The sequence below is a fragment of the Xenopus laevis genome, chromosome 1S (genome assembly GCF_017654675.1).
Source record: "Xenopus laevis strain J_2021 chromosome 1S, Xenopus_laevis_v10.1, whole genome shotgun sequence".
Lineage (NCBI taxonomy): Eukaryota > Metazoa > Chordata > Amphibia > Anura > Pipidae > Xenopus > Xenopus laevis.
Genome location: NC_054372.1, coordinates 127,793,479 through 127,805,492, shown reverse-complemented (window position 1 = coordinate 127,805,492; position 12,014 = coordinate 127,793,479).

The window sequence follows — 12,014 nt, the reverse complement described above, 5'->3', positions numbered from 1 at the left end:
TTTTTTTATTTAAAGCTTGTGATTATCCAGTTAAATGTATATGCAGATGAAATATGTATGCAAATATACATTTGATACTAGTTAGTTGTGAGGATTCAATTTTATTGGCAGAAGCTCAATGCCTGTTTACATTGCAAGTGGTCTTGTTCTGGGGCAGTTAACAATTATGCAGAATCTGGGTGTCTAGAAACCAGTTCAGAAAGGAAGGAAGTAATGCAGCTTGTAATGCAGGTATGGGACCTGTTACCCAGAATGGCTGGGAACTTGGTTTTCCAGGTAACAAGTCTTCCCATAGTTCAGACCTTCATACTGTACCTAAAGTCTACTAAAAATAAATTAAATACTGATTAAACCCATCGGGATTGTTTTGTCTCAAAGAAGGATTAATTATATCTTAGTTAGGATCAAATGCAATGTTTTATATTACAATAAAAAAATAAATACTATATAAAAATGTGAATGATTTGATTAAAATTGAGTCTGTGGGGGAAAGCCATCCTGTAATTTAGAAATTTCTGGATAACAGATCACATACCTATATTTTGTGACTATTCTTTCACTGCCAAAATATTGTGAGGCTGATTATAATGGTAAATAATAATAAAATACTACTAGTATCTGCATAAGCAAGGACTCCAGGGTCCATGAATACAACAGTACTTGGATCTGCCTCAAAAAAAATGTATCTAGTTCTCCTCTGTGCTGCCTGTACTCTGAAATCAGGCCAAACTCTAATAAATCTACAATCTTCCACTTGAAGTTTACATCAAGGCCTTGGCCTCTAGTTCCTCAATCAGGAATTGTTGTTATATAATGTCACTTTAGTCTCTATGAACTACTTCTGTGATAGAGAATTTGGTGAAATGTGGAACAGTAATGTTACAATTTCTTGCAGCAAGGTTCACATTGTCTAATTAAACAAATTTTCCATAACCAACAAGAGTTGTACAGGAGCTTTATCCATTTAGCCATTATCCTTAGTCTTGAAATTCAGAGAAATTAATTTTTTAGGTTACTGGCACACAAGGAGATTTGTTGCCTCATGAGGAAACTTTAGGCAACGTCGTAGTTTAAGTCTTCAAAAAAATAATTTAAATGTAAACATAAACCCTGTAGGATTATGTTGCCTCCAATAACGAACACTTATATCTTAGTTGTGATTAATTACAAGGTTCTGTTTTATTATTACAGAGACAAATGGAATATTTTTTTTACATTTGCAAAATGTATTGCCAAAATTGCCATTTTAAAAAATAAGGGCCGTCCCCTGGGATCCTAGGATTCATGGTGCACAAACAAACCATACATGTAGGTCACATGAGCCAATTAACAGGCAGAGTGCTGACTTTTGCTTACACACTTCTTCCTTTTACATTTAGGGCCATATTTATCAACGGTCGAATTGAGAATTTGAATATTTTCATTTTTCTTATGATCAAAACTTTCAAATTCGACTAGGGAATTGTTAAAATTATATTTGAGGTTTTTTTTAAAAAAAAAATTCTAATTTTGAAATTTATCATATACTGGCCCTTTAAGAATTTGAACTTGACTATTTTCCACCTTAAAGGAACAGTAACACCAAAAAATTAGTGTTTTAAAGTAATGAAAAGATCATGTACTGTTCCCCTGCACTGCTAAAACTGCTGTGTTTGCTTCAGAAACACTACTATAGTTCATATAAACAAGCTGCTGTGTAGCAATGGCAGAAATTGAATAAAGGCTATATGGCACAGGTTAAATAGTGGATAACAGATAACACCATTATGTTCTACAGAGCTTATCTGCTATCTTCCGTGTAACCTGAGCCTTTTCTCCTTTGAATGGCTGCCCCCATTGCTACACAGCAATTTATTTATATAAGCAAAAGTAGTTTTTTTTAAAACAAACAGCAGTTTTTCCAGTGCAGGGCAAAAGTTTCATTTTATTTTTATTACTGTAAATCACTTTCTTTTTTTGATTTTACTGTCCCTTTAAACCTGCTGAATTGCTTTTTTAGCCTATGAGAGATGTCCTGGGATTAATTTGGATTTGTTTGCAGTCTTCCTGAAAATCAAGTTTTTTTTGGAGAAAAAACTCGAATTGAAATTGATTCGAATTTGATTTGAGTTTGCGGGTCAATCCCATTCACCCGAGTTTGAAAAATTTTAATTATATAATAAATTGCAGTTGGTCAAATTTGAGTCGAATTTTGAGCTCATGGGAGTTTTTCAATTCATCCCATGATAAATCTGCCCCTTAGAGTTGTAATATTTCTGGTCAGGTGATCTCTGAGACAGCACAGACCATCACGAAATGGTGGCTCAAGGCAAGAGATGTAAAAGGGCAATATTTACTTAAATATATATATACCAGTTTGGTAAGATTCTTTCATATACCACTTAATCTAATATAAACCATCTGTTGCTTAAGTATTAATTTTGGGGGTATAGATTTCTTTTAACACTCACCAAGCCAGAAAACAGATGTTGACGGAACCTTTAGTGGCAACTTCAAGGGTCTCATTTAAACTGTACTGATTACCATGGGGCAGTAGCACTGCTGATATAGATTTAATTGTGTCATTAAACAAATTTTTTTTATATATGTGTTTAAAGGAGGCTGGCCTATTACCTTCAAGAAGGCCTTTTCTGAGGTGAACATCATGATGTGTGGGTTTCCTTTTTGGACACTGTTGTAAATATGTATAGTTGATGGAGCGCTGATATTAATTTACTTCCCCACAAACAGTATATGGACAATGGCATGTGGAGTTAGCCTAATAGCTAATGTAATTACAGAGACCAGGTTGCTCCAGGTTCAGTAAACCATCTGCAGGTCTGTTGTTTGAAAGCATGCATGTAATTGACGCTATTGGTTACTGGAACTAGAGCGAACACGCATTATGCCTGTTATTACCTTATCATTCTGTACTTGTTTTGCTTTAAATAGCCTCAATTATGTTTCTGAAATGCTACCCGAAAGCAGCATGCAACTATTATTTATGGTTTGCAAAACTCTTCAATCCAAACTTTACTCATATATTTTGTAAGTCCTCAAGCGTGTGTGTTGAAAATGGAAATTGTTATAGCTAAAATTGTACAATTAATGTTTTTCCTAAAATATATAAAATGATACTCAGAACTCTCTGCACCAGCACCACCTATACTATGTAAATATTGTCGTTTTTATTCAACATCTTCTCCAGTTTGCATATTGGTTAATCGTCGTTAAGTCTGAAATTGTTACAATGTGAATTGCATGCTTTTCCCCCCCTTATGTTTCAAATGAATTGGTCTCCACTAATTGATTGTATTATTTTTCTGAAAATATTGTTAAATCTAGCACAGATGGCATTATACTACAATCTCTAAAAGAAAATAATCACAAGACCCCCATACAAGCAGCCTGAGCATTCAAGCAACAAGTCATATGGAGGCTGTTAACATTTTTCTCTAGGGTCTCCTGTTTCCAGTTACGTGGAGAGATCTGTTTCTGCAGATGCATTATATACTTTTTAATTAAAGCATTCTTTCAATAAAACTGTGGGAATGTTTTGTTTAATAAGTGATCTGGCAGGAACAATCAAATGTCATACGAGAAGCAATTTACATTCTGTTAAACTATGTTAAACCAGCTTTGAAATGCAGCTGAAATGTACACACTATGTAAAGGAAGTAAAAAAAAAGATTTTCTGTTCCTTGGCAACAATCATTTATATAAGAAAAGCTTGAGAATGTATAACGTTTCCAGTATTTAGCACTGCAGGTCTTTTGAATTCAGCCAATACTTTTTATATTGAGATGCTATAGGTCTATCAGATAGAAAAAGCTTTTGGTGTTGGCATGAAGGGACAAATAGAAAAAAGTCCCAAAAAAGTTGCAAAAACTGTGGCTTTTCTGTCTTGCTGCATGATAACTACAGCTTTTTCATATTGTCGTGTAAAAGCCAGCTTCAAAAAACCCCAAAACCTCAAAAAACCCTAATCAAAGAAAGATCTTACAGTTGAAAAATGTACATCTGCCATTGACTTCTACATGATTTTGACAGGTTTTAGTTGGAGCATTTTAGTATTTTAAATTGTTGAGACTTTTTCCGGTATTTGGTGACAAAAACCCAGACCCGAAAAAGTTGCTTTTTAATAAATGAGTTGCTCGGGCCTGCTTGCTGTGAGTTACCTTCTACTACCTTTACATATCAATAACTGGATATGGTATGTATTGACCATAAACATAAATAGAGGAATCCCCTAACAGTGGAGGTGAGAAAATTTAGGCTCACCAGTTGAACCACGTGGCCTGGGTGCATATGAGCGGAACCTTTACCTTCAGGTGGGGATGAATTGATATATGCCTATAACAACAAGTCTTACTTGTTTTATTAGCTGTCTATTATAAAGTGCCAAAAAATAATGGCAATAAATGTTTTTGGAGTAAAGTTTTTAAGTTCTTAAGTGTGCCTGCCTGTTTCCATATATGTGGTTTGTATTAAGGCCTGATGTTTGCCACATTTTAAGGTATACCCCCCTCTCCAGCCAAATTCCCATCTGACAGAAGGACTGACAATAGGACACAAAATTTTGTTTGTAATGTATAAAAAGCTACAACATTTCTAAGCTGGTGAAAACAGTCCTTAGTCCTCCTTGCATGGCATGGGTAAATATAGCACAGCTCAGCTTTCTGCCTTTCAATCAAACAGATCCATGTCTCATCACCAGCATCATCTCTATGTTCTAACCAACAGATTGGCAATTGTTGGGACTACAGCTCTCATCATCTATGCTTCACAATAACTGTTATTTACTGCTTGTAGGTAAATATCATATTAAGTTACACATCTCTACCTCCCTGTATAATGGAACCACAATGCTTATTTAATGAGACGTGATTTTATTAACCCACTTTCCATTATATCCAGGGCCCATTTACTAATGTAGCCACAATGGCTAGGAACAAAAAAGCATGTATTGTGTATGTTATTACCTAAAATTTCCTAGGGAAAATGTAGCTTAGGACTAGTGCCAATGCACTTGTTGTACCTAGTTGGAAAGTGCAGCACCTCCTTTATGTGACACCTGCCTTTGACCAAGTGTAAAGTACAGCGTTCTCTTTGCCCTTTGTGCACAAGGACACAATTTGTTTTGCATAAAACACCTGTTGCCTGCCTGCATAATACACAGTGTCCCTGGGGTGCAACGTTTACTCCATTTACAAACATAGTCTGAACAGTCTGAAATTTCGTGTCTTGTGTGTTAACCAACTTTGGCATTAAATGCAATGCTACATAGAGGTGTGACAGACAAATTGCAGATGAAAGTAGCATTCCTCAAGTCTCACCTTCCCATGATCTCTGCTGCCTCTCTCCACTTTAGTCCATGTGGTCCTGCTGCATGTCTTCCAGCAGTCCCCCTCCATAGAATTTCAAATATGTAAGGCGTAGCCCGAAATGTATCAGGCTTGATGGCCCAGTGTAGCTGTTCCTTAATAAAAGTAGTGGTTCTCAGTGCCGCTCAACTTTTCTTTACAAGTGTACTGTGTATAAAGTAGGTTAGAATAACCTTAATTATTATTATTAACTTGTATTTATATAGTGCCAACATATTCTTCAGCGCTAACCTTAATGTTATCATATTGGTTTTGCTCAGCCTCCATCAAATCTCTGCACTGTACACATACAGTATATGGGACAGTAGGGACCAGACCAGATCAGTTTAAGAGAAGACTTGAGATAAATTATATTTGTATTCAATGCAACCAACCTATAATTAGGGATGTAGCGAACGTCGGAAAAAAAGTTTGCGAACATATTCGCGAACTTGCGTCAAAAATGCGAACGGTTCGCGAACGTCGCGAACCCCATAGACTTCAATGGGAAGGCGAATTTTAAAAGCTAAAAAAGACATTTCTGGCCAGAAAAATGATTTTAAAGTTGTTTAAAGGGTGCAACGACCTGGACAGTGGCATGCCAGAGGGGGATCAAGGGCAAAAATTTATCTGAAAAATACATTGTTGACACAGCGCTGCGTTTTGTGCTGTAAAGGGCAGAAATCACACTACGTCACTCAGGTGATGTTTCTGGACACGGAATGTGAAAAAGCTCACACAGCTAGGTGGCACTAGGTTAAAGACTGGGCAAACAATGCCTGCAAGGGCAACGTATACAGTAGTGGGTACGGAATATATTATTGCTGCTTGGAAAACGTCACTCAGGTGGTGTTTCTGGAGACGGTATTATTATTGATATTTAGACAGAATGTGAACAAGCTCACACAGCTAGGTGGCAGTTGTTTGAAGAACACACTGGGCAAACAATGTCTGCAAGGTCAACGTATACACTACAGCAGTGGATACGGAATATATTATTGCTGCTTGAAAAACGTCACTCGGGTGGTGGTTCTGGAGACGGTATTATTATTGATATTTAGACAGAATGTGAAAAAGCTCACACAGCTAGATGGCAGTTGTTTGAAGAACACACTGGGCAAATAATGCCTGCAAGTGCACTACTATTGGTGCACTACTATGAAGAACAGCAAACAGCACTGGACACGTTAAAGAACAGTAAGATAAGTAAAATAAAAAAAAAAATATATGTATATTAAAAAAAAAAAATTACTCGGGTTGGTGCTGTTGAACTACTAGGAGCAGCACAGTAGCACACCAGTCCCACTCCCCAACACAGCTAGACTAATAGCACTGGGCTCTTATAGTAGCAAAGTAAAAAAACAAAAAAGAAAATAAAAGCAGTCCTTACAAGGACTATTACAGCAGTCAGCAGATGAGATCAGAAGAGATCAGTGCCCACAGCAGCTACATACAGAGCACTGCAGTAGAAGGTAGATTACTAGCCAGCAAAGCTACCTAACCTAAAATGTCCCTCAAATCCCTGCAGAGTTCTGTCCCTCCAATACAGAGCAGTATCAAGTAGATTACTAGCCAGCAAACTTACTATCAACTGTCCCTCAAATCACTAAACAGCTCTCTCCCTACACTAGCTCTTCCAAGCACACACAGGCAGAATGAAAAAACGCTGCAGGGCTTCAGTTTATATATGGAAGGGGAGTGGTCCAGGGGGTGTGGGGGTGGTCCAGGAGGGAGAGCTTCCTGATTGGCTGCCATGTATCTGCTGGTCTGGGGTGAAAGGTCAAAAAAAAGCGCCAGCTAAGGCGAACCCAAAATGGCGAACGTCGCGCGACGTTCGCGAACATTCGGCGAGCGCGAACAGTTGATGTTCGCGCGAACAAGTTCGCCTGCGAACAGTCCGCGACATCCCTACCTATAATTCTCTATCGGAGTAACATTCTTTCAAGGTATGTGAGTCTCTCAAATCAGTATCTCTAGTTAATGTAAAACATTTACATCATGCATTTACAAATTGTTTTCCTTCAGGGAGTGTAAATGTCAATGGTTTCAACTTTTTGCATAAGTTAAAGTACTTTTAAATGTGTTTTAGTTTTAGTCTCACGGGTTGGGAAGAAAAATCAATGTGAACAGTTTTAATGATGCACAGCTCAGTAGATGTTAAACAGATTTATTTTGGTACAATGGTCTCATTAGGCATAAATGGGTCTGGAAGTCAATATTAGGAAAAGCAAATGATTCGAGGAAAGTTACGTATGCTTTTACTAAAGGAATGTGAACAATTCAAATGGTTTTATTTTCCAAAACAGAACAGCTTTAAAATGTAATTGATCTGACGGTTCCCTCTCTTAAGTACGAATCAAATTCAAACAACTGCATTAGCAATTTCTACAATATACATTTTTTTTCCCCAAAAGGAAAAAAAAGTATCCTGTGGGATTCCTCTAATACATATTCTGCAACAGACAAGTTGTTATAGCTTATACAGGAGCCATGGCCTGCTCCATGTTGTAGCTCCCACCCTTTCCAGCTTTAGTCAGGTGATCCCAGTGATGGCCAATAAAAGGGCAACCATGTTGCAACCAAGTTGCAAGTAAAACTTAGTCCCTGTGTAAAATATGTATAATGAAGCAATATAATTCTTAATGAATCAGATGAAAATTGAGTGTAGGACTGGTCATACCAGGGATGACTTTGACGTAGTTGGCCAGCTTAAAAATATTGCAATATATGGACAAACAATCCCTGTTTTGTTTAAAGGGTAAGGCATTTTTAGTAGCTATGGGCACAAAATGTCTCAATGATAATTGATACTTGAGATACTATATTGATAATGGGTTGAGTGCAGAGGACAGTATTGTATTACTGTATTATTATACTCAATTCAGGAAATTTTGTGGGATACGATTTTCCAAAAAAATGAGTTGATGTAAATTCTCCTCTCTGAGCACTTTTGCAACTGACATTCTACAACTGAGAGATATTGATGTTGAGATATTTGCATTTTTACACTGCTAATATCAGGTTTTGACTAAACTGAGTCCACAACACCAGCATTTACTGCAAACAGAAAGTGCATAGTGAGGTGGTCACTGGCTTCAAGATGAGCTGTTGAGCCGAAAGCCTGATATTAGCAGTCAAACTGTCTAAAACGGAGAATAACTCAAACTACTAAAAACAGAAATTGATGTAAAAACTTAAAATTTTTCTGGGTTTAGATGCTTTTTAATGTTGAGATTACACAGATTGCTGTCTGTAGTTCAGCAACGTACATACATACTTGTGCCTATACACGCTGCTCCATACTTGTGTTGTGTGGCGATTTGCCAGTGGAACCTGGATTGATACATGAAGTGCAAGATATAAAATACAGGGCTCCCTTTGTGTGTTTTGTCTATATGTACCACTAAGGGGCAATTTTTTTTTTGTCAAAACTCTCAAATTCGAATTGCGAATTATCCAAACTCGATTTGAGTTTTAATTATAATTTTGAGATTTAATTATACTCTGGCCCTTTAAGAACTCAAATTCGACTATTCACCACCTAAAACCTGCCGAATTACTCTATAAGTCGATGGGAGAGGTCCACGGATCAATTTGGTGATGTTTGCAGCCTTCCTGAACTTGATTTTTCGGGCCGATTCAATTAGTCCGAGCTGAGAAAATTCTATTTTATTAATACACTTCCATTGGTGGAATTTCGAATTTATGGGAGTTTATGGGAGTTTTAAAAAACTCATATAAATTCGAAATCTGAACCTTGATAAATGTGCCTCCAATTGTGCTACCTGAATCTCTTGCAAATGCCATTTGAAAATCTGTGCACTTTAGAACGGCCACACCAACATCAATGCAATTTTTCACATAAAGTAAAAATAATGGCTTTTTACCTTTTTTTTTTTTAATTTGGCAGAAATGTTGAATTGTTGGTTAAAACATGGAACTGCGCAGAATATGTACACTTTGCACATGGTTAGTATATGTGACCTGGAGAATTTTGTTGCTACAAAATGTATACAGCTCTTCAGCAAAGCCAATATACTGTTTTAACAGCAAAACTGGCCCCATCAGTTAGTCTTCATTGGTTTATACCATTACAGACTGCGTTTATTTGTCCTTGACAGCGCCGATCCTGTGGTAATTGCCGCCTGAGGCGGCTTCAGTAATGCCACATCCCCAGCCCGTTACATTTCCAGGTGGGGAGGCAGCAACATTAGTGCAGAGAGCGCAATTGCGCTCTCTCGCCCTAGTAAATCCGAATTTCCAGTTTAAAAAACGGAAATTCGTCTCTTAAAGGCACCAGGAGAGGCTTTTTGCCAGCCCTGGAAACCTAGCTGGTGCTGCTGCCTGAGGCCTCAGCTCGCCTCATTAAGGCCCCTGGTCCTTAAACCTCTCCCCACGCATCTGGGATCACCCTGAGGAGCTTTTCTAGAGTCCTAATGTAACCTACTGTATATCTCTAAATAAGGAATGCTAGAGTAGAAAGAAAACATTTATATACATGTTAATACTCTTTTACATACCAACATGTACTGTACATTCACCTTTTTGAAAAAAAATTGATTTTATGGTTAAAAATATTGTGGCACGTAATGAAGGAATAAATAAATACAATTTATGCTAATAATGTGAGCACTGGGAACAACAAAAAACAGCTGTCAGACTGTTAATAAAGCTACACTAGTTGAATGACTACATAAATGTCTAAACAAACTGTTCTTAGGACAGCTTACAAAGGATTCTAATGTTAACTGATGAAGTGGCAGCTCTCTCTTGGTTTCCAAAGTCTGGTGACCTGGTCATGTTATCCAAACAGTTTTGTTGCTTAGATATCCTTGGAATTGCACCCTCAGTATTATGTACATTTTTGCTTATTTGGAATAAATAAAGTATTTTTTAAAGCAACCTTGAATCCATGAACAATGTTTTCTTGGCCATATTGGATTATTCATTACCATACAACCAGATGCAAATTCATTTAGTTCAACAGACAGACATAATGCACTGCTATCTGTTGAAAAGACATTGATAAATCTTATTTTTTTAGAAAAATAGGAAGATCACAAATTTTTTGTGATTCCTGAAAAAAATCACAATTCGATTGTTAGTAAATGACCCCCTTTATGTTCTGCGTTCTGCACGGTGTTATTTTGTATCCCCCATTTACTTTCCCTGTGTCCACTGAGCAACTACCCTGGTGCTGTTCTCCACCATTTCCTCTCCATTATCTCTCATGTTCTTTCCTAGAGATCTATTTATGCTGTGTTCCATTTGCTTCTACTATGACATTCCATTTCCATTTTATTTCAGTCTATTCCCCAGTTCTCTTACTCTTCCAGTTTCATAAGATCTCTGCATCCATATTACTATCCCAAATTCTACATTGCCTCCTCCAAATGTGCAAATATCTCTGTATCCATTCTTTGTGTTACGCCTTTTTTCTGTTTACTATTAAGTACATTTATAGTGCTACTCCTATTTTCTTCCATTGTGCATCCCTTCATACTTCATCTAATTGCCCTCCTAATCAGTATGCAAAACTTAATACAAGTAGAGCTGCTGTGTCTCACATGAGACTGGAGGTTTATTTACTTACATGGCTGAAAGTAATTAAGGAATGGAGCAACAGAAATTACTAGACCCCAACATGTGCAATTGCATTGTATTGACACATCTGGCACAATTGCTGCATTGTGAGTAAAAAAAACATGATCGAATGCATACAATATTGCACTTGCAATTGTGAATGAGGACTATGGCGTGACACTGGATAGTTTTTTTGGCCAGCAGAAAAAACACTTGGTCTGACATTAGGCTGAACTCATTCACTTATGTCACTCCTGACCTGTTCCTCTTCTTGTCCCCATAGGATAAATAGATTTTTTAAGCTGGCACTATTTTGTCTGCACTTAAACTACCAACTGATATCCAAATAAACTATATAAGCACCAGGCCTAGTTCCGTATAGTTCTTAAAATACTTCAGTAATTAAATACCAGACTTAAATGGTCAGTTTGAACTATATTTTTTTTCATTAACTCTTCCTAGTTCTTAGATGGCATCGTTTATAATATCATTTAGTATAGGTCATGAGAGTGCTTGGAGTTTTCCATTACTAACCTGTCTGCTCACAATAAAATCAACGACTATACAAAAATAATTATTATTTAGTGTAACATAATAATACCGTTAAAAAAAAATACATCTAGTATTCTTATAAAATAGCTCTGTGTTGGTTTCCAGTGCCTGATGAATTGTCTGTTATCCAAACAACATTTAATTACCTAGATATTTTTAGAATGTCAGACTTCTACATTCCATATAGCATTATTTATCAAAATCCGAAATTTTCTCACTATTTTCTGAAAACCACTCCACCCACATCCACACGGACTCCCCCCCCCCATCTATCAATACATTTTCCTGAAAATTTCTTGTGCGGGAAAAGACTCAATAAAATCGTAAAAAAAATGGTACGACTATTTCGGATTTGTCAACGAAAACCACAGCTTTTCCGGATTTGACAGCCAAAACCTGCGACTTTTCAGATTATTGCCTGAAAACCACAAAATCTTTGGGTTATTGAACGAAACCCAACACAGATCAGGATATCTTCCAATTGTAGACAGGACATCTGCCATTGACTCCTACATGAATTCAGCAGGTCTGAGAGAG